The sequence below is a fragment of the Capsicum annuum genome, chromosome 7 (assembly GCF_002878395.1).
Source record: "Capsicum annuum cultivar UCD-10X-F1 chromosome 7, UCD10Xv1.1, whole genome shotgun sequence".
Taxonomy (NCBI): Eukaryota; Viridiplantae; Streptophyta; class Magnoliopsida; order Solanales; family Solanaceae; genus Capsicum; species Capsicum annuum.
The window spans coordinates 56953748-56978714 of NC_061117.1; positions in this window are offsets into that span (position 1 = coordinate 56953748).

A 24967-nucleotide genomic window follows, 5' to 3' on the forward strand; every position below is an offset into this window, starting at 1 on the left:
TTCAGAAAGGACTGACATATCAGGGACTCTGTTTCCCTTTCTTGACAAAATACTTCACTACAGATAGTCACTAATCTCGAACTCGAGATCCTTTCTGCACTCATCTGCGTATGATTTCTGTCAGCTCTAAGTTGTCTTAAGTTTTTCCTTGATCAACCAGACCTTCTCTAAAGTCTCAAATACCAAGTCAGGCCCTACTACTATGGCCTCACCCACTTCAGACCAACCAATAGGAGATCTACACCTCCTCTCATAGAATGCCTTAAATGGAGTCTTCTGAATACTAGAGTGATAGTTGTTATTTTATTCGAACTCAATCAAAAGCAAGTGGTCATCCCAACTACCATTAAAGTCTATCGCACATGCTCAGAACTTATCTTCCAAGGTCTGAATAGTCCTTTCTTCTTAACCATCAGTCTGAGGAGGAAAGGTTGTACTGAGATTAACTCAGGTACCAAGACCCTTTTGGAATGCTTTCCAGAAATCATAGTTGAACAGGGTACCTATACCTAAAATAATGGACAACAGAACATCATGCAATCTAACCAACTCCCTGATATAGAGTTTGGTGTAATCCTTGGCTGAATATGAGGTATGAACTAGAAGGAAATGAGCTGATTTAGTCATCCTATCTACAATGACCAAGCTAAATCATGTTGACGGTGAGTATGAGGCAAACCCTTGGTTTTGTACCCTGAATAATGGCTGAATACCAAGTATGTAACGCCCCAAGTCTGTACCTTGGATGCTACACGGTGCTCATAATCTTGAAGGACCACAAGGTAACCCATGATCGGTACCTTCTATAATAACTAAGTAATAAATACTGTAATTATGCAAAAATAGGCAAAAACATATGTAAGAAAGTTCAAGTCTGTAAATAAATCTGAATATGATAACAAAATACCAAAACTGAATATAAGTACTGAAAAGCTGAACAACTATCTAAAAATACTCTAGTCTGAAAAATTCTCTAACCATCTGAACTATGGAGTTGATGGGACAAGCCCCCAACTAACTCCGTCTAATGAAATAAAATTGATGTACTATAAATAATAAGCATTTCCTCAAACTATGAGGACTCACCACTACTCTAAGAGCAGAGAATTTGAACTTTTAAGGGTGCTCTGAAGCCCTGCGTCTAAACCTATGATATAATACATCATAGAGCAAAGAGAAACATGCGTCTGTACTTTGAATATACTGGTATTCCCAGTGAGGTAGGTTGATATGCATGGGTTTATGTGCATGCAAAATAATAACCGAATAATATGAGTATAACTGAGTAAGAGTACATGCATGAATACATAAACTGTAACTGAGATCATGCTAATAATAAGTACTAAATTAGGATATTAATAACCGATATCTAAGTTTATGAATACTGTATTACTGATTATCAAAATGGTTGTATCTGACAGTTTTAAGTACTGTGGAATATTACTGAGTTTCGTACGGAGATGAGTGATTATGTCTGATAGTCCTGAATTTGTAGAACTCAACAAAGTTCTATTCTAAGACTGAGAGTGGAACTGAGACTGTGGGAGGTAATCATCTAACTGACATGCCCTTTCTCTAACAAGATTTGGGGTTCAACTATAAGCCCAGTTGGAAGGGTGTTAATACCGTGCCATGGATAAGGACAAGCTATGAGTTAAACTTCTCTAACAAAAAGCTCTTTCACCAACCCTCATTGATAGGATAACTCAGATGAGAAGTATCAACACTCATAATATCTGGCAGAAAGACACTCAACCTACACCGGCTATGTAGTTCTGTAATGTAGGGATTGCTGCTAAGGGTCAAACACTCTGCTGATAGGAATGCCCTTATCCCTAGTTTAATTTGGTGTCGAATCATACTCCAAACTGAATAAACACTGATCTGATTTCTTGTTTGTACTAGGCTAGATTGAACGGTTACTGAGATTACTATTTAGTTAAACTAAATTAAGTCCACTGAGTTTTGTTGACTAATGGAATACTACTGAATTTTATTAGCTGACTGAGTTAACAGTGGTCTGAATTGGATATTGAATTAGACTGGACTAATATGGATTATGCTGAATTTTATTAAGTTCTGTAACTAACTAAGAGTAGTACTAATCGTGTCATAACTGATACTGTTCTATGACTAACCATGGCTCTAGGTAATCAACTAAATTGTTGGGTACAAGTACCCCCAAGACTCGATAACGTAAATTAAGAGACATAGCATAACATGAAAAATGTGAACTATGAACTTGATCATCATTCATTCATTAGGGCATTTTGACAAACACTTGCTTGATATAACTTGTAAATAAGCTAACTTGACATTATTTCATTCTCTTAATAATTTACATGAATTGTTTATCAGGCACTTGGTGAGCATAGTATATGTACATAGTATTTAACAACAACTAAGCATCATCAATCTTCTCTAATTTCACAAGTCAAGGGTTTATCAAGGATTGACATGAATTTACACAAATAATTATCAATTTCACATAAGTTACATATATATAATCATCAATTAGGAGCTTAATCAAAATAGCAATCATGGATACACTTTAATTCCAACCATGGAAATCATAAAATCAATTACATAAAGTTCACAAGTGATTCTTGGACTCCAAGGGTGGAAGGAACCATTGGATGAACACTTTACATACCTGAGTTGAAGAATTTTTGAAAGTTTATGGTTGAATCATGAGTTTTTTATTAGAAATTAGATGTTCAAAGGTTTTGTTCTTCAGCAAATTTGAGAAGGAATGACTATATTTCAACTATAGGGAGTTTAATTTTGTGTTTTGGGGGTTGAGGGCAGAGGGGAAAATACCTAAATACCCCCAAGAACATAGTCTTTTAATGATCAAAAACTGGGTTACCAATGTGCAGGTCAACGCGATGCATCGATGGCGTCGATGCGATAGCCAACGCGAGATGCCATGTTCACGTCGATTCACTAGAATTGGATGCTGTTAGCTAGGGAAAATATTAATCAACATGATAGTCGATGCGGAACACAAGACACATTGGTCAACTATTTTAGGGTTCCAAAGGGGCTTCAAACGACATCTGAAAAATCTTAAACTTGTCCGAAAACACCTACGGACATTCCTGATCATCAATCTACCTAAACATCAACATTTAATGGACGTAAAGATCATGAAATAAGATTGCTAACCTTCATAGGCTAAAATAACACTGAGTCTGAGTACCTAGCTAAAATATTCTATGTCTGGGACCCCTTGACAAGCCTAAAGGACTGAACTAAGCTTAGGATTTTGCGGGATCTTACACAAACTGTAGTAAGTAAGAATAAAGTAATGAAATAATGACCATATAGAAATAAAGCCTCACAATATACTTTTCTAAACATCACTGAAATAGCAAAGGACAAGATTAATTATATTTTAGACACTTGGTCTGGACTGAAAGTAGACTTTTACAAGCTCAACACAGATTGTTATTCTAAAGTAAATCTAGGACCAAGTGTTATCAGGTACAACCTAACTAGAAATAGGCATTTACTGGATATCTAATGCAAGTTTTTACATTTTCTCCCATAATATATACAATCACAAATTTGAAGATACAAAAACCTGTCATGACAGTGGCCAATACTCCAAGATACTTAGAGTTTCAGCTAACTAGAAATCAAATCTATATTATAAATTTTGAATTCCTTCAAACACATGTACAACAAGTCAGTGATGCAGCTTGATAATTTAACTACATTGCAGAGAGTTCAGATACTAATGATGATAGAAGTATGTCTAATGATAATTGAAGCATGTGAACATTAGTAAATCCATTTATTTGAATGTTACAGAGAAACTATAACTTTTCTTTTATAGGATGAGGTGGAAAATGTAGTGACAAATGAAAAAACCACTGCTTGTAACCATTTTCAAGGGATTTATACTGTAAAAGAAAAGGTTGACAAAAGTGCAAACCTGTCATGACAGTGGGCAATACTTCAAGATACTTGGAGTTTCAGCTGACTAGAAATTGAATATATATTATAAATTTTGAATTCCTACAAACACATGCACCACAAGTCAACTATGCATCTTGGCAATTTAACCACATAGTGATAGAGAGTTCAGAAGCAAATAGTGATAGAAGCATGTGAACATTAGTAAATCCATTTTTTTGAATATTATGGAAAAACTATAACTTTTCTTCTATAGGATAAGGTGAAAAAATGTAGTTCCAGATGAAGAAAGCACTAGTTGTTACCATTTTCAATTGATTTTTACTGTAAAAGAGGAGGTTGTTCCAGAACAATTCCTCAACTATATTCCCAGGATGGTAATTGATAATCAAAATAACCATAAATTGTGATTGCATTTAAGAATAAGATCAATTATATTCCCATGTTGGCTATTGTCCCCTTTGCTTCTACACCAAGGTTCTTATTGTGAAAGAGTGCATAGAGTGATATGAAAAGCAAAAGTAGCTTGTGTAGTTAATCCTTAAGAGACCAAGAATAAATCTTTTGGGGATATTTGGGTAAATTAACCTGCACTATAAAGTTTTATAGTTCATCAGTAGCATTAATCTAAAGAATAAGAGAGTAGATCTTATTCTTAGATTTTCAGAAGAGAGACCTGTTATTGTTGTCTCTGCAACGGGAAAGACAAAAAACAACCTTCTACATTCTTATGTTCTTTGAGAAGATGCTTAACATTTTCTTTTAGTTTTTCATGATTGAGAAGATCCTTATCTTGGTCGTGTTTTAATGGGTAACATAACTTGTCGAGTTTTTTGTATCGTTGATAACTTTAGTATGCTTTAAGATATCAAATAGTCAAAACCATGTGTTATACTATCTAAGAATTAGGTATACACATATTTTATCATGTGATATATTTTTGTGATACTTTAATTAACATATGAGATTAATAACTTAAGTAATCTATTATCAGAGGTATTTATTCTAACTTTGATTGTTATTACTGGCAACTTTATTTTGCATCAGTAAGTTAATTTTAAAGAGGAAAACTAAAATTGGTGATAGCTCATGTAGATTCGAATGAAGATATTTTAGAATTCAACCAACTTATTTCAATTTTCAAGTGTGAATGTTTAGGACTATATTGAGGAATTTATTTTTTGTGTCCATGAGTACTTCTAGTTGTTGCTAGTAGGATGCCAGATTTTTTATAAGTTATTCATGATCTGTCTCTTTAAACATATCGTATCTTATTGGGAAAATTTGCAGAGCATCTACACAAACTAGAACAACTTTTGAATTGAGAAAAGCCCACCAAGTATGTTTACTTTTTTCTAGCTATTATTTAGATCAGAATACCTCAACCATATTCCTAGGTTAGTTACAAATTGTTTAGGATTTCTTTACTAAACACATTATGCCAAATTACTTTTACATTGGCGATTATTATTGTGAAACAGTCATAATATCCAATGCTTCTACAATAATTATAAAGGAAATTATACATACCCCTTCTATTGTTTCTATAAAATAGATCACACCAGCAGTATAAAATAGATCACACTCAAAAGGAACAACTCTGATACTAGCTAATAGAGGGAAAAAGTATGACCAAATGATAAGAATCACAAAAATTACATACAACAGACAACAACCACTTGCTATAATTCATGTATCCTAAAATTCAATAACAAATATAATAAATATACAGGGGATAGTGACAAGGTATATAGTTACTAATTTGGAGAAGAAAGGCAGTGATCATTCAGTTGAAATTGGCGATGTTGTAGCCCTGACTTGTGGTTGTTGAGAAGCAAAGAATTCTTTCATTTTTCATCTTCTATGGTAGAGAAGTGATCATTCAAGGATTTGTTTTCCTCATTCAAGTATTTGTTTTCCTCTTAAGTGGAACGTAGCATGGACAGTACTTTAGCCTTTAAGGAAGTGACACCTTTTAAGCCTTTCGCCTTTACTCCACCCCTAAAGGAAACAACATGGCTACGATTTTGAGGTGCAAAACACTTTTCAACAATCTCTATGTTAGATAAAGATGGCTCTGCATTCACTATTTCTTCTATTTGATCCTGTAAAATATAGAAAGAAATATGTTGTACCATTATTACATATAATTTCAAGTAATTAATAAACATATCAAATTACCAAATGCACATGTTTTTGAATTGGTTCAGGTTCAACGAGCTTGTTATTATTCTTTCAACTCTCACAGAAAATAGTCACCAAATCTCGTGGATTGAAATCTTTTCCCCCTCTTACATCAAACACAAACATGTAAATAACTACTCATAAATATTTTTTACGAAAATAAATTTATGATAATACCTTTTCAAAAATAAAATCTCGAATAGGCTTGCTACCCATGTGATGAAGCATCGTCAATTTAGCTCACTTTGTTGCATTCCTTTTGCTTCTCTCCTATATTTGCAAAAATAATAAGCTAACATTTAATAATCCAAATTAAAATTATCATACAAAAGGTAGTTCCATAAATCTCTACCAGGAAATCCATCTCGAACAAGGGAGTTGCCTAAATCCCCATGTTGTCTTGCTAGATTTCAGATAACAAAGTGTAGCCAATTTAACATACCTTCGTAGTAAATGTTAAATTTAATTTTCTAAAATATGTTCAAAGAACAAAATTCGTCTACCCCATATACCTTGCTATTATTTAAACCCTAGAAATCTAATAAAAGTATTTGCATACCTGAAAAGTTTCAGAAGAAAAAATTTCTTTTACCAACCACTCTCATTCTTTCTTGTCTATTACATTTGGCTTATTCTTTAGAGCTTTTTAAAGTGACATGTTCTTCACATATTTTACATATAATTATCTTCTGTATTTTTACCATAACTCACTACTAAAAATGAAGTCTATGGTAATGCTTGTTTAGGGATGGTTATAGAACCGTCGTTATAGATTCCCTACGGAAATGGTTATAACAGTCACATAATGTGGCCATTCCTAATGAAAAACTAATTAAAATAACCATCACTTATTAGAATTGAATTAACTGTCCTAATAAATTATCCTACTTTAACGGTTATTAGAACTATTGCTAAAGGTAATCTATAGGTACGGTAAAATTATACAAAAAATAAAAAGCTCGGGTATTTTTCCCTCAAAACTATATTTAAACCCTCTAATATTAATATAACAATTAAAAATAAGTAATTACCTAATAAAATTGGAAGTTTTAGGTTAGGACCGCAAATACACATTTCATTCTGGCCTTTTCTTCTTTTTTTGAGCTTCAAAGGTATGGTTGTTTAATTTATGATTGTTCGTGGATAAAATTAGAAGAATAATAAACTGGTTGTTTAATAGAATTGTGGATACCCGTTTCTCTGGGTTGTTTATTTCTCTTAGAATTTAGGGTTCACTGAGTTAATTTTTCACCCAAACAGAGTTGTAAGTAATGTTTTATGCTCCAGGTTAAGGTCTATTTTACAAAACTATTATGTTTAGTTTTATTTTATGGTGGTTTTGGAGAGTTATAGTTAAAGGTGTTCTTCAATCGACTTCTACTTTTCGGATAAAGGCTGTTTTTTTAGTGAAAGGTGTTCTCAGATAAGTGTTCTAACTGTTAAAGTGATTATTTTTGTGGATTTTGTTATCCAAATCAATTTTGTGGGTTTATTCTCTCTTGATACTATTCATATGTAAGAATGAATGCATCCATTATTTGATTTTTTGATAATATATACATTTAAATCCCTAAAAATGAAAAATTTTGTTTCTGTCTGTTGTTCGGGAAAATTTTGTTTGGATTTTGTGGTATGAAAAATAAATCATTACTGTTCAGTTCATTGAATTAAGTCTAACAGATATTTTATGGTCTAACAAAATTTTGTTTCTATTTAGTTCATCAAATTAAGTTTAACAGATCAATCTTTGATAAATTGAGAAGAAATAACTATAATACTCTATATGTGAAAAGGAATGTAATAAATTTTTGGTTTTAGTCTTTCATTTGTACAAATATTTTATGTGTTATTTTTTCCTATCTTGTGTTCTGCAACTCTACTTCACCTGATTCTTAGAATTGTACAGATGAATAATTTAATTAGCTGCTCAAGAGTGAGCGTAGTAAGTCCTAAATATCGCAGGCTATTGATGGTATGATTTGATAACCTTAGATAGAAGTTGGAGTAAGTAATGACATTGAATTTTGAAATGCAGCTTTTTTTGATTTAAAAAGTCAAATAAGTAAAAGTAATTAGTATAGTTGAGACCATATCCAAATTCAAAAACTTTTGGCCCCTTGTAGAATCTGTATGTGCACCCTTGATATCTATTGGATTATACATGTCACATCCTCATGTCATTAATTGGTACTTTGTTGAATTCCTTCATATACCAAGTGACTGGTAATTTCCCCCTGCAAAGTAATGTAGTGTTGCATATTTAACAAATTTCCAGAAATAGATAATAATTTAACATTATTTGAGGAAATAGAGTAACCATATAGATTGTTAAAAATGAATTTAACCTTGATTGTGTTCGCCAAAATGTATCTCTGCTAATGTAGAAGCTCTAGCCTGACCAGGATAACCAACCCACAAAATGCCTCCTATTTTTTGGTTGTCCATTGCAAGACATACATCCACTGGGCCTCCATACAACAAAAACTATATAATAGGTTTTTGGTAGCTTGGGTGATTGCTGTAATGAGTTTCTCTTCCATACAATGGATAGGCTCTAAATCTAGAGAATCATCATAACTTAAGAATGTCCACTCCGCCAAAGAGAGTTGGAAATCATATAAAGTTTGTTCTTTAAATTTATATATTCAATAGTTGTGTAGGGGAACCTGTTGCATTGGCTAATGTATTCAGATAGCTTCTTTGAAGTAGCCAAGGGAATTACATTTATCGTAAACCTTAGTCATGAACTGTTCCAGCTGTTGCTCAATTTTGCATATCATTCTAACCTGAACAAATTAACTATTTTTGGCAATTTAAACTCTCTTTGCATAATAGGCCTACTGAAGTTAGATGGAATCATTAAAAACTCCAAACTTCTAAGACTGTTGAATGCTTAGCCTATTTTCCTTAAGAATCACATGTACTTACCTGGAATGACTAAAAACTCCAAACTTCTAAGACTTGATTCTTGAACTTAGGTAGAATCAATTTGTCTATAATGGTTTTGAATACACTATCTTCATAGATGTATTTGATTTTAGAAAAGGCACATATTTTTTGTCATTATGTTGACAAGCAGTGTCTCAAAGTGTAGCTTCACTTGTCTAGTCGTAAGTGCTCTTACTATTTAGAAACTGTAATATATAGAAGCAAGAGCAACTTAATTCCTTGTTTTGATGTTGTGTACATAGTAGTGTATGATGGAGTTTACATTCTCAATCTTTTTTGTTTGTCTTCCCCTTTAAATTTTTTTATGTATGTAACTATGAATGCATTAAAATATTCTTGAAACTATGAATGCATGATAATATATATAAGCATCTGTTAGAATACCTTATGTAGTATGTTTGTTAAGAGGATTATAATCTTGAATTTAAACATTGTTTAACAATTAATAAACAATTCTTCATCTTTTCTCTTAGGTGGAATTTATTTACTCTAATTTACTTTAGTTGTGTAAGTTAGCAATTCGAGTTTGGGAATATATTTGAGTGCATTAATTACGTGTTAATAAATGGTCTCTTTTTATTGGAGAAATTAGAGAGTGCTAATATTTATAAGGTTAATTGATTGAAATTATACATATATTGGGGCTAAGTAGTAATTTTTTGGGGCTAATATTCATAATCAAGTAGATGAATATGGGTTGACTCACGTAAATTTCAATAGAAAATGTAGCACAGATGACTCCTTTGTACTAGCATCACAAGTGCATCAAGTGTTTTATATGGAAGATCCAACAGAGAAGGGGATTTATTATACAAGAAATAAAGTCCCTTTTGGATTTGTATGGTTCGGAGAAAGAAAGTTGTCCCAATGTTGAAAAAACATTTTGGATGGAGCCTAATTATAACATTGATTCATCAAAAAGAGTACTAACTGTTGAAGTTAGATGGTCAAAACGTGATTTCCCTATTTATATCATTGATGTGCCTTCCCTTGCCAAATATTTAGAAGATGCAATAGAAATATCAGATGAGGAGAATGACATTGATGATACCAATTGGGATTGGATGGAAGCTGATTACTGACAAAATTAAAATATTCTGAACTTTTTTAAAATTTCTTTGTAATGGTAAGTAGTATATTAGACTCTATTTGCTATCATTTATTTTGTTTCTTTAATGTGCTTAATTTTCAAAATGTCTAAAATTAGTAGAACTTAACAAATACATATATGCTAAGAGTTTTTTGACACATTGTGAAGTCTTTCTTTCTGGTATGTCTTTCTTCTTATGGGATTAACTATGTAGGAATTTCTTTTTATTTCTTTTTAAATTTCATTATTCATCTTTCTGCATTGTCTCTGAGCAATCTATTTCAAATTTCTCGAGGAAAAGTTTAGGTTATAATCTCTCTCCCCTTCTCTATCTCAATCTCTTTGATTAATAGATGATAACTTGTGCTAAAAGTATATAATAAAGTCGAATGGGGAAGGTGAAATTCTCAGTTGTCCTATAAATGCAGTGTCAACAAAAATCAACTTTTTTTACTACTTGATTTTGTATGCTGATACTTGATGGAGTTTTGTTCATAACTTGTCAATGTCCTTAATATTGTTGACTTCTCTTTAGGTACATTATTGGTTTTAATCTGAGGTGATTGAATAAATTGAATGTTGTAATATAATATTGTAGATTCGCAACATACAAGTAGTCTTGGCCCCAATAGAGCTTAATCGAACATGCTATAGTATCAAATTAAACCTACTGTAGGTCTTGAGCTTTGTTTAAAAGGGTTAGGAATTACTATAGTGCAAAATCAAATGATATTTAGTCAAAATAAGAAACCCTACAACATCCTGTCTTATAATTACAAAAGCTACATGAGTATGCAATGGACAATCTTATAATTTCTTCATGGATAGATTTTCCCTTGTCACTAGTTTTTCTCTCCCTTGAGGGTGTTTCTACCCTACATTTTAAATATTTCTTTAAAAAAAGTAGTTTTCTGGATGGCCAAGTGTAAACCAGTTTTAGTGATGCTATGAGGTAGCTATGCCAACATTTGTTTCCTTTCGACAATTTTTCTTAACATTCTACACCATGGGATGTCTTAGAAGATTAAGTCCCTCTTCCTAGACAGTTTAGAATATTTTGAATTCTCTATTGGGAGGGTCAAACATCTAGTCTTCAATCTTATTGTGTTTTATGTTAGCTGATAGCTATGATTTACTTTAATATGGTGAAAAACAAGGAGAAGAAGTTGAATCGAGAGAAAGCATTGTTGGTTTCATGTGAATTAATATTATTTATAAGACCACATAATATTGTTCTGCTAAATTAAACAGCACATCAAGTAAATGCAGAGAGCTTTATTTCTTTTAGTCCTCCATCAGAGGTACAATTTTCATCAGCTACAATATGTAATTCTTTTGTAGTCAATCCAATTATTTTATTATTGTTAGCTGACACTTGTTTTGGAATGATGTTCATAGAACAAATCATATAGTTACTTCCTCACTGTCAAAATTATATACAACAATGTCTCTTTAGAGGGGTTATAGTACACCAGCCTTCGTATCACTTTTGGGAACATGGGCTTATGTTGTGGTGTTGTTATATTTAATTTCATGAGGTAAACATGACACAATACGTCACTGGGGGCTCAAGTTTAGGTCCTATGAAAATTGGGTTTTCTATTTTGATATTTTAACCTTTTTAATTGTGCATGTGGAATTGTCAAAGCGGTTACAAAAACATGAAACCCACAACTACTTAAAGAATAATGTAGTAGTATCAGTATAAGGTTTTGTAATATTTGATGCTTGGGCAGTGTATACCACTGTATTTTCAATAATTTATAGTGGTTTACTTTAATCTAAAAATCAAGAATGTTTTGGTGATAATACTCGTGTGCAGATTTGATTTTCTTTTACCACGCTAATATCCTGATACAAACACAAGATTCGATGAATCACCATATGTGTTTCAATTACATATGTTAAGATATATATACCATCATAAAAAAGCAAAACATTGGTTGTTCTCATCTTGACACCTATAACAGATGCAACTTTGTGCTCAACACTTCACAAAATCATTTCTAGAACAAATCATAAGTTTGGTACAATATGTCATTCAAATAGTAAACAGATTCTAGAGTGTCATTCATTATTTTAAGGTTGAGAATAGTTTGATACTACTAAAGTGTTGTGGATTTTTCTATTTCATCATTGTGCAATTTAACTTGTTCCATCTTAAATTTATATAGGTTTGTTAAAAAATGAATTAATAATAGCCTTTAAAAAATAACAACAGGGAAAGGAATGTGACATTTAGTAAACCTAGATCATCATTAGCCATGAAAAATAGAAAACGACATATGCTGATAGCAATAAAACTATTAAAGCTATACGATCAGAGAAAGAGAATATTCTAAAGTTAATTGAATAAGACCAATCACCAGTAGCACCACCATCTAGACAAATTAAATAATCTGTAGTGGAGCCTATTTTATAGAGAAGCAACATGCAGAGAATGAGTAACATGTTAAACATTCTAAAGAAAAAGGTAATATATATCTTAGAATCTTATTGAATTTATTCATGGCCTCTAGTTTCTTTTGTTAGAGGGTCTTAAACTATAAAAACAAGGGGAAAAATACAAATGAACAAGGTACATGGCCGGCAAGAGAAAAAATTAATAATATTAAACCAGAACGACCAACTTTTTAGTCCTATAGATGAAGTTATTTTGGTTTAACTGACTTGGGCAGCTTCTTAGGCACATTGGCGTGGAAACTGACCCTTTGCCCATTGGATATATTTTATTGGAGGTGTATGGATACTAAACAAGGCCTTTGAGACTATTCCCAGGTTTGTGTTATGAATATTTTATATATTTTTAGTTGAGAGGTTCATTATATATTTGATATATTTTTAGTTGAGTGGTTCTATGTCTACGAATGTGGTGTCTGAATTTTCTAGCTTTACCTACTTTTTATATGTGTTGTTATTGACATTTGAATATCAAGTTATGTATCATTATTGGAACTTCCACCCTTATCATTTCTTTAATTAAAAGTGCATTTTTTTGTTGTTCTAACTGAATGGAAACAACTTGTAGTCAAAGTATCATATTCCAGATATTGCAAAAGATTGGGTTTTGGAAAGAATTTTAGAATCTTGGAGAAAGAATAGAGATGATTTAAAGATATTCTATTACCATCCATGTAAAAATGATGAAGTTCGATTAAAGAAAAGGCCCAAAAGTGTTCCATAATGTCAATTTAAAGAGCTCCTTCTGTATTAGAAGTCTAAAATGTTCCAGGTAAAACGTATTTCACCATTTGAGATTATATTACTGTTAGTGTTACAGCTGGATCCCTTTATTACTATAGTTAACATTACTGATTCATTTCTATATAAAATGTTCAAAACCAATACTGAGAATTTGAAGAAGCTGATGAATCCATACATTACTTAGAAGAAAAGTTTTTCTTTAGTTCGCAACAAATTGGTGAATCCTCTTATTTATTATTTAGTTATAACTTGTCATTTAATTAGTTTTTGATATTCAATAAGTGTAATATGAATAGTAAAATAAGAAGGGTAACTTTGTCTCTAAAGGAGATGCTTATGGTCACAAGAGCTTTCCTGATAGAACATAGAAGGTATCTAATAAAGATACCACCAGTAAAATTGTATGAAACTTATTTTTTTCTAGATTATACTGACATAAATGATCACTTATTAATTTCTAACTACTTAAATGTTCTTTTGAATATGATTATTAGGCTCAAATAGAGGAAATTGAAGAATAATAAAGTGCATATGAGTAGCCCGTTGATGCATTTTCAGCCGTCATGGGTGCTGAACATCCGGGATGTCTAAGAAGGCTTCGAGGGGGTTAAAAATTTTTTAAAAAAAATATTAAATGGCAAATCTAGAACAACTTTAAATTCAACAAATGATATTGTGCAACGAATACAAAAAAGGATGCCAAAAATGCAGGATCAAATCGAGGTGCAAAAAATAACCATTCGACAAGAATTTGTTAAACATATAATTGCTCAACTTTTGAATACAATACTAATAGATCTTAAGACACTAAAGGCATTATCCATTCCTTCACAAACGGAATCAACTTCTACACTAGTAGCTACAGGGAGAAATAGTCAAAATAGTTAAGGTTAGTGTTTGAAATTCTGAATTGTACTCGAGTTCTATTGGTAGTTGATATTATTTTTGTTGTTGTACTGTATTAGATGGCTATTGGTGGCTGGTAATTTTGTATTATACATCAAGGTATTTTTGTTTATTATTTGAAATTCTTGATTTTTATTAGTGTTCTTTTAAACCATTTTTCATCTCTTGAACTATATGTGGGATATTAACTATTAATGTGAGTTGTGAGTAATGTTAAGGGTTGTGAGTTGGAATTCTTAATGCATGGAGTCTGTATCTTGTGCGTTTACATAGGATGTGGTTTATGTAAGTTCTTGATATTAGGCATGTTGTCTAATGAGGTTTTTATTAATCTTACTAGACTTGAAAGTTATGGAAACTAGTCTATCGTTGAGTTTTTAAAGTAACAAGGAACTTAGATCAAGCAATACATGTCTTTCTTTAAAGGCATAATGCAATAACAGGCTGAGATACACAAAACTTTGGTGTATCAGTAGGGACTTTACTACTTTCTTGTTCATTGAGCTTTCCAAACAGTGATGGAGGACATGTTTGATGGAAGACTAACTCGTTCATCTACCCTTATATGGTATCAGTTTACTTAGGTACTTTTAGAGGAGTTTATCTTGAGAATAGAATAGTGCATAGGAAAGAGACTACATATTCTCAATAGATATTATGCTACTTGTGGATGGGGATAGGTTTCTTAGGGCTGTACTTGGTTTGAATTTGAGTTCTTCAAGTCCATCTCAGGAACCAATGACTTAGAGAAGATCTCATAGCGTGGAGATATGGCCACACTGTGAGAGTATATCAAACAGGTTTTTGTTTCAGCCATCTAGGAAAATAACACAACTAGTTAGAGGTCAAGGTGGCTTGCACTTAGGTAGAGGTGGTGCAAATATCAACACTAGTAATGGAAATTTTTTTTTAAAAAATAAAGGTTTGCCATGCCTATTTTTGTTCTTTCCTTTGTAGATCTGAGGTTGAGGCCCCCAAATCTATTATTAAAGATTTTTTCCCCAATATGCTCTAGAACTACTACAATTTTATTTGATCATAGGTTTGTTATCTTTTGGTATATCTATATAATTATCTACATTTTTGGCTGTACTTTATTATTCTGTGTTTGTTCCTATACATAATTTTGATACCTGTAAATTATTCCTTAATTTTTTATTTTTTATACCGGTCTTGTGATTTTATTACCTTGGTAGTGTATGACATGTGTGTGAAGCTGATTATACTTGGTATAATTTTCTTCGGCCACATCTTGGGTTTGTATTGGACTTCATCCTGTCTTGTGATTGTGGGATGTCATGTCAAGGTTGTGTCCTACTTGTTTGTATGTATGTTTTTTTAGGGATGTTCTTGTTTGTGGAAATTGGTACTCTTATATTTTTTTGAAGGGAGATAATGTTGCTTGCTGGTGCATTTAACCCCTAAGTTGAATCATTATTGTTTTACGTTTGAAGTCAGAGTAAAACAACACCTAAGTTGTTAAATGTGTATGGTCCGGTGCTGCAAAAGTGAAGTGATGATGTTAAACGAGTGACCCAGGCCGTTAAATTTTGGTGTCATTGGTTGTCGTGACATTATATTTGTTTACTGTTTAATATACTTTTTGGTTGTTTATTGTTTAATTTGTTGTATTTACTGTAACTTTATCTTCTCCAACTTTTGTTGTTTGTGTATTTTAATTTTATTTTTCTTATTGTTGTAGGTGATCATGACATAGAAAATGGAGGGAACGAAATGGATGAACTAGACTTGACCTTTGATATCGATCACATTGGCTTCATGTTACACTAGTTGTTCGAAAAACATGTGTAAGTTTTGTTTGAGATCGATCACATTTGACTGAGTAGTTTAAAACATCTTTTATTTTTGAACTTTCAAACTTGTGTATGTTTTGATTTTTTTAATAGACAACAAATATTTGGTTTCTTATTGGCTGACATTATGGTAATTAATAGTTACTAGTACTCTTGATGATTAATATATATGTACATTTTATAGGTTATGATAGCTTTATAAAATCACTTCAGTAGCATAATATAGTATTGTTGAATAGTCTAATAATAATTGTCCTAATATCCTAAAATAACTGTCACAATAGCAAAAGTTAAACGTTGTTATAGCTCATATTTAACTGTCACAATACGTTACAAAATAACCATCCTATAAAGCGTTTAGGATGGTTTATATATATCATAATAACATGTCTCACTATCCAAATAGGAAATATAGGTAGCTGTCCCAACATAAATCTAACTGTCTCAATAGCTTTAAAGTCATCCCAATAAAATTTATGAGGATGTTTGCCAACCGTCCCAACATGTAATAAACCATCGTAATATCAGATGTAAAGGGACGGTTTGAACCCGTCCCAATAGCCTCAGAACCATTTCAATGTCATATTTACCGTCGCTATAGCAGATTTATTGGGATGGCTTGGAAGTGTCCCAACACCATGAAAATCGTTGCCATATCGGTAATGCAATATTGTCGCTACAAACCTAGATATAGCGATGGTTTTTATAACCGTCGCATGATACCATCGCCTTTGATCTAATGTAATGCCTTCAGTTGTATCGTTTTCTGTAATCGTTACTATAAATCTATTAGAAAGATTTTGGTGTCTATGAAGATGGTATGAGAACTGTCGCTAAAGACCCTTTTTCTAGTAGTTGCTCATATTCTATCTCAAAATATGTTCACGATGATCACTCAGTTCAACACCCTCAAATCTATCCTACAATAATCAAAATATGGGATAAGTTAATGCATTGAAAATACTATCAAACTTTTTTACCTAGAAAGGACTAGAACATGAACAATATGATGAGCTCAAATTTTATAAGAATAAGCAGAGCTTTTATGGTAAAAAAAGAATCTGGATTAGTTATAGATATGTTAATTACCCAAACAGCTACCCACATGTGATTTAATTTTTCTTAACTAATATCACTCCATGATAATACTTCCAGCGAACATATATTACTACTACGAATAATTTTTCCCATATACCTCAAAAATAGTTTCACATTTTTTTCAACAGCTCGATTATTGTAAAAGGTTAATTTCAGGTTTTCTTCAATTTTAAGTGAAGCAACTTCTTTGCACTTATTGAAACCTAAAACTCTTTTTACCTTTCAAGGATTAGATGAACCTACAGTGATACAATTTGGTAAAGGTTACAAAAATCAATTTTAGTTCAACAAATTAATAACATATGAATTCAAAATATACCTTTTTCAATATTTTAAGAGTATCGAATGACTTGATCAACAGATAGAGGCAACGAAATATTGGCTTGCATATCCTCATTCTCAATCCATTCTTTGCATTACTTGACTAGAAAGCATGGTAAAACTTGAACTTGTGTTTTTAGATGGAGTTCGCACATGTTGGTTATCATTAAGGGTGATCATGCTGAAAGATGGCACTTTATTTTTAGAAACCCCTAAAAAGGAGTTCAAAGATCTAGGTTTTTGCTTTAGTTTCTTTCCTATAGCACCTGGAATCAAAAAGTATATCATAAAAGTTCATCAAATACATATAGTACAACAACAACATACCTATTATATTCCCACAAAGTGAGGTTTGGGGAGGGTAAAGTGTACACTATATAAGGGTCTCAAACCACTCTAAAGTTTACATGAATAAAGATGCAGAGCTTGCGATATTGCCTCTTAGGCTCTTGTAGTTAAGAGAGATGATGGATGGAGAGGAAGGATTTTCTTGGCCATGGAAGTAAAATTGGAAACTAGTGCTCCATATAAAGTGACATATTTTACCTAGTAGGTTACACAAAAAGTAACTTAACACATGACAACCTTCAAAGGATAGGATTTAAATTATGCTCTAAATAATATTTATGCAGAGAAAAGCCAGAGAGTATTAATCACCTTTTTTTCTCCATTGTTCCTTCGTAGATCAACTATGGCTGTTATTTCTTAATATTGTGGAGAACTTAAATGAAGTACATTAGGACATATAACTGAGTTTTCGAATTGTTGTAAAATAAATGGATAGAATTTTGTTGAAAGAAATGGTAGCAAATTATCCTAGCATGCATTTAGTAGACTATTTGCAGGACGAGAAACTCCAGATATTTTAGAGATAAAGGAAATTCTATTCATAAGACCAAAATGAATTGTTTTATTTTGTCTATTTTTTCGTTAATAGAACTATGTAACTAACGATGAACCAACAATATATCTCATTGAATCCCTTTAAAATAGTAGGAATATACTAGTGGTTCTGCAACTTTTTAAATACTTTTGACAACACCTTCTTGGTGCTACATTAATAATACTAAGAAAAAAAGGAAAAGGAGAACTTCTGAGTAAATGGGAAATGATACATACATATTGAGAGCCAGTCATTTACTTTTTGTATATCTTTTTACAGCCATGAGATCACAATTAGTATAGACAAATAAATGTTTCTCGTAGATAATTATATTCTTTTAGATTATATATATCTCTTTTATACGAGGACTTCCCTGCAACATTAATAAAATTTATTACCTTATCATATCAATCAATCTTTGTTAAAGATTTCATGAAAGTGTACAAACCACTCATGCTTTATAAGGGTAATGAGCATTCTGTACAAGATAGTACCTTGAAGATAAATACCTTAATGAAGCTTTAATGTTATGCAGGTTTTGTTTTTCCATCTAAATTGTATTATAGAGTTGAAATAAATGTTGATTAAGGTCTAGTCTTTGTACTAGCAAATCTGGGTGAGAATACTAATTCTTAATGTAAGAGACCAACAAACAAAAGTTCAATACAAACATGGTTTTGAGGAGTATCAAGAAAGGTATTTTGGAAATATACCTGAGAATTCAATCATTAGGCAACAAAGAATAAGTGAAATGCAGGATAAATAAATGAATCACAGTGTAGCAACTTCTTTGCACTTACTGCTACCATAAAATATTTTTACCTTTTCAGGATTACATAAACCTATAGTTGTACAATTTGGCAAAAACTACAACAATTAAATTTACTTCACAAATTAATAACATATGAATTCAAAATATACCTTTTTCAATATTTTTAGAGTATTGCATGATTTGTTCAATAGATGGAGGCAATGAAATATTGTCTTGCATATCCACCTTTTTTTCAGAAATCCCTAACGAGGAGCTTAAAGATCAAGGTCTTTTCTCTAGTCCCTTATCTATTATACCTGAAATTAAAAAAACTTATCATTAAAGTTCATCAAATACATAGTATATTCTTAAAAACAAAACATATTTGAACAAATACTTATTTGTTTCAAATTCTTGAGTGTATTTCTTACCAATGGTTTCCATTCCTTGACTAAAAGACATGGTGAAGTATTTAATCCCTTGTCCTCGATCCATCCCTATAGAACATAGACAAACAAATCATATTCTATACTTTAGCATTTGATTTAATATAAATATATGGAAGATAACTTTACCACACGTGTGATCATTGAAGAAATATTTATTAGATGGCCTAAAATATAAATAGAAATCTTATTTCAATCGGTATATAAAATATCTTTCTTGTTTCGAACTCTTGGAGGTATTGCTTGACAACATTACTAGATTGAGAAAATAAACTCCTAGTTGTTAGATTATCTATCTATGCTAGAGATCTAAGTCCTCATCCTTATCCTTTTTCTACAACACCAGGGGTGACAAATGTATACATAGTACTCTTTCTAATTCATCCAACCTCATATTCAATCTTCAATCATTTTATCTTGAACCTGTAAAACAACCAAAAGGTAAAAAAGAATATGAAAAAAAATTTGGGACGATATAGTAATACAAGAAATCATCATGCTTGCCAAAAGAATGTCTTAACAATATAATTATTATTTTAGATAACTAAAAAATTACCTTATTAGTTCTTTTTCATTTTTTTTAAGACAGACTTCCTAACTCTACAGTATCATCATCCATTTCACTATAATCTTCAACTTTTTCCAATGACTCATAGGAATCATGAGGTTGAGTATTCCTCACTACTTGTCAAACTTTGTTGGAATTATCATTAACATAAAACACTTTAGATTCTAGGTCCGCTAAAATAAATGGCTCATTTGTTTTCAAAAATCTACTCGGATTAACACAAATGAAGTCATACTCATCTTTTTCACTCTCTTTATTTAATCATACACATCAAACCAATTATATTGATATAATATCACACTTCTATTTTGTACAAATTGCAACTCAATAACCTTTGTTAAAACTCTATAGTAATCAACGTTCTCACTAGGAGTACCATTATCGCCAACTAAAACAACACCACAATTTTGAGTTCTTAACATTTTATTATAATCTTGAACATGATATCTATATCAATTAGCAGTATAACCATTGCAATGTGTCGAATATTTTACAGGATCGCGTGAAAGTGAAAGTAGATCTTTGATGATTCAACTATCATCTCCTTTATACAATTGTGCGACCTATCAATAAGATTGCAATGAATACTTTAGAAAGAGTAATATAATATTAAAATATTAAATTTTATGGTTATGTATTACTTACCCAATCTTTTAAGTATTTATTAAATTGTCGATCTTATTCAGCATAAGACAAGTGTTGAGCAGTATTCTTATGAGTTTGTGAAAATTCTCTAAAAAATTAAAGTGAATCATCAATCTCATATATCAAAGAAATTACCCTAAAGTAAACAATAAAAATGATACAACATGAGTTCTTTCCATACTTGAGATACGGTAAGACTTCACCACAATTCTTAAATATTTATATATGTGCTTGTTCCAATTCATCAACCTCAATCTCACATGGATCTTTAGCTCCCAAAATTTTTCCAGGTTGATAAAATATAGATAAACATCCATAAGATTCTTTTAAACCTCCATCATAATTTTTTTTAGGTCAATTGAATTTTTTTATCAATTCTATGCTAATACCTTGAATAAAATGTCATACACTCATTTGCAATGTAGCCATCTACGATAGAACCATCGGGGACCATTTGTAGGGGGTGCGGATCTATGCGGATAACTAACTTATAAAATAGATTCATTATAAATATAATAGATCTTTTTGAGTGGATATTTCTTAAATTTTGTTTCAATATCTTTTAATGATTTATTCTTTTCGTAAGATGTATTCATTAATTTGTATGGTTTATTATTTTATCTTGTAGTAATTGTAGAGTTACAGATTTCTGTATAATAATTTATCCTAATTGTACTTTAATGTATATCTAATTCTAGATTTTCAATATTATTTATTATCTTATGTTGTTCTTCTCGTAGTGAGTTTTTAAAATTATATAAACTATCACATGTACTTTTTTCTAAATTTTTTAAGGTTTCTTCTATCCATATTAATTTTTCTTTTAGATTCTCCATTATTTTTCCAATTCGGTTTTTATAACTAATTTCATTATTTAGATTATCTTGATTTTCTCTAGTTTTTCTAATATATTCTAACATCTCTTAATATGAATAATATCCTTCTGGGTAGTTATCTAGGTATAACTGTGCTATCCAATCTATGATTTCAATTTCATAGTCTAATACTTTTTCTAATATTATTCTCTTAATATCTATAATTTCTATATCTCTAAGTATATATAAGATTAAGACTTTAAGATGATCTAGATGATCTATCTTTTAAAATTGATTAAATATTTATAATATTTTGTAGTTGTTTGTTTTAGCCTTAGTAGTTCTTGCATATTTTTGTCAAGAAATTCTATATATTTTATCTCTTTAGTTTTCATGTATTTGTCTAAATTTAGTTTCATCTGTTTTTCTATTAACTGTATGTTGCTCATATCTTTTTCTAAAAATTCTATGTAATTTATCATGGTAAGTATTTGTAAGAGTTGTTAGGCAGGTATGGTATATAATTTACTCTAGTCATATAATATTTATCAAATGCTTTTTCTAATATGATTTTTCTTATATCTACTACTTTTATATCTTTAAGTGCATACAAAATAAGTATTTTAAATTTATCTACCATCACATCAGATAAATAATTATTCATTTTCATAAAATTGCTATTTTCAAAATATTCCCTTCAATCATCTACATAACAAAATATAGTCATCTTAGATTACTATATACTAGATTATTCTTAAATAACATGTTCTTCGATCACTATTAGCATGGTAATTTGGATACTTTTTCCCTTAAACAATGCCTCTACTCTGGTTACTCCCCGCCGCGGCTTCTTGCCTCATTGGTTTCACCTTTAGGATGGCATAGTTCTTAGGGATTTTTCTCCGTTTCCACTTTGCTAATAAACTTCTTAACATATTATTCTTCGAATAATTCTACTATAAAGTAACTAGTATAAATTTATTTTATCATATCATGATTGTTGGGAATTATGAATTTAGCTATTCATAATCATAAATAAATATACTTGTTCGGGTAGTTTTGATATTTCTGAAGTTTGTTCCTCCATAGCTTTTTCCATTGAAATATGTCTGTTTTTTAATTAACTGAGTAAAATATTTGTTGTGGACAGGAGAGAGTATTGCTTCAACACATGAAGGCTTGCCCTGCAATGCCTTCGGTTTCTTTCATTTATAGAATAATTTTTTTACAAAAAGTTTGCATTATTTACACGTTTACTAAAAATTCTAAAAGTCTCCTTAAGAAACAAAAATAAATGCCATAGCCTTAAAGGCTAAAAAGGCTAAAAGGACTAAAAACTTGGTGCTATAGCCTTTAAAAAAGTCAAAAAGGCTAAAAAAAAAAGCTAAAGTCTAAACAATAATTCTATACAACAATTTTTACGTAAGATTTTTATATCTTGTCTTCTATTATTACTCCGTTGATATCTTCTCGTTGTCGTATCTGCTGTTTTCCATATCTCTATTATTGTTTCTTATCTTATCTTCCAGCTGGCATGCTCATCTTCTTTATTCTTTTATTCTTGGTGGACTTCTGGAATAATATTATCTTCTTCGTTACATCTTGAACATTGATGGTCTGGATATTTATGTCCAATTATCTTACAATATCTTGTTAATAATCCGTCTGAAATAAATCCTTTCTTAATTGCTCTTGCAGTAGATTGTTTTCTGTGTTAAGTAATGTCATTATCCCTTGCCTAACATCTTCCATATCTTCTTGTCGTAGTTCTTTTGAATTTGAATAAATCATCTGATGGTCTCTCGAATAATAGCTCCATATTGGGTTTCCACTAGTATAATTATTTGCTAATTCCTGAATAATTGTAGCTAGTCCAATGAGTCGTTTATTTGCGTAGAAATCAGGTATCTCAATTCTGGGTATCTTTGGCTGCTGCGTAATATCTTTCGGTATGATCATATCTCTAGTTAGTCCTATTTTTACAACTTGTATAACTGATTTTATTTCGTCGTATAATATCTCTGCTGGTGCAGTATAACACTTTATATAAAATAGGTTTCCTTTTGTTATCCTTTTATAGGTTGTAAATATTTTATGTAATTCTTCCATAGTTGTTAGTTCTTCTCCATCTTGGGTGTATATGGTATTTAATAATCCATAGTCAAAACAAGTTTTCACTAGGCTTGGGTTGGTTTTGGGTAGTGCAATTAGCTTGTTATAACCTTGTAATTTTTGGGTTATATAATTTGTGTTTGGTTCTTTGATATTTGTAGCTCTTGGGTTAAGGTTTAGGAAAGTTTGTACTCTATAGATATTTTCTATGTATTTTTGGGCCGTATAGTTGTAAACTTTTTTATCTTGGTTCAGACTATCTCGGTATGTGGTAATTTGTGGGGGTATGAACAAGTGGTCTTTTTGTGCTTTTGGTATAAATGGTTTCTCGAATATCTTATTCATGTTCATGTTCTGATATCTTTGTCTACTAACTCCTCTGCTTGTACCTGCAAAAGTAGATTGATAAGCGTTATGGGTTTTATGGAGTGTCCCATCATCTCCTTCTAGCTCTGGAACTTTAATGTCTTCCGATCGACATAGCTCTGCACACTGCTGAGTTAGGTGATTTATAGTTATAGACTTCAGTTTATCTTCATTAGTCTTTAGCTTTTCTATCTCATTACCCATACTGTCCACTTTCATTGAAAGCGTAGTTAGGGTGTTGAGTATTTTTTCTAGAGTATCTTTTTCTATTATATTAGTCTGTGTAGCTTTGTCTTGATATGTAATCTGCAATATCATTTTTGTTAGTACTGATTACTTCAATTATAAATGTGAAATTTAATATATTCAAGACTAGTCTGCGAATCTCTTTTGTTGTAACTGAATTTTGTATTTTCTTTGTTAACCACCAGCGAACCTGTGTATTATCTGTTCGTACAATAAATTTGTTATATACAATATATGTCTCAAATGCTAACAAACATTTATATAATGAACATAATTCTTTCCTATTTATTTCCTATTTTATTTCTGTTTCATTGAACGTACCTGAGTAATATCTACAATGGTGTTCTAATTTTTCTGCTTCATATCGATATTTAAGTACTCCTCCATAACTACATTCACTAGCATCCACTTCTACTATATATATAAACTTTCTATTTTCATCTGGAAATTGTAATTTTGGCAATTCTTTACAAAGTAATTTTATTTTTTGAACTTGTTTTTTATCTTCTTCATTATAGTTATATTCTACATCCTTTTTCAATTTTTTCTGTAGTGGTTTTAAAGTTTCTGCTAATTTTGAAATATATTCTCTTACTTGGTTTACTAATCCTAAAAATGATTGTAATTTCTTTTTTGTATCTAATTCTT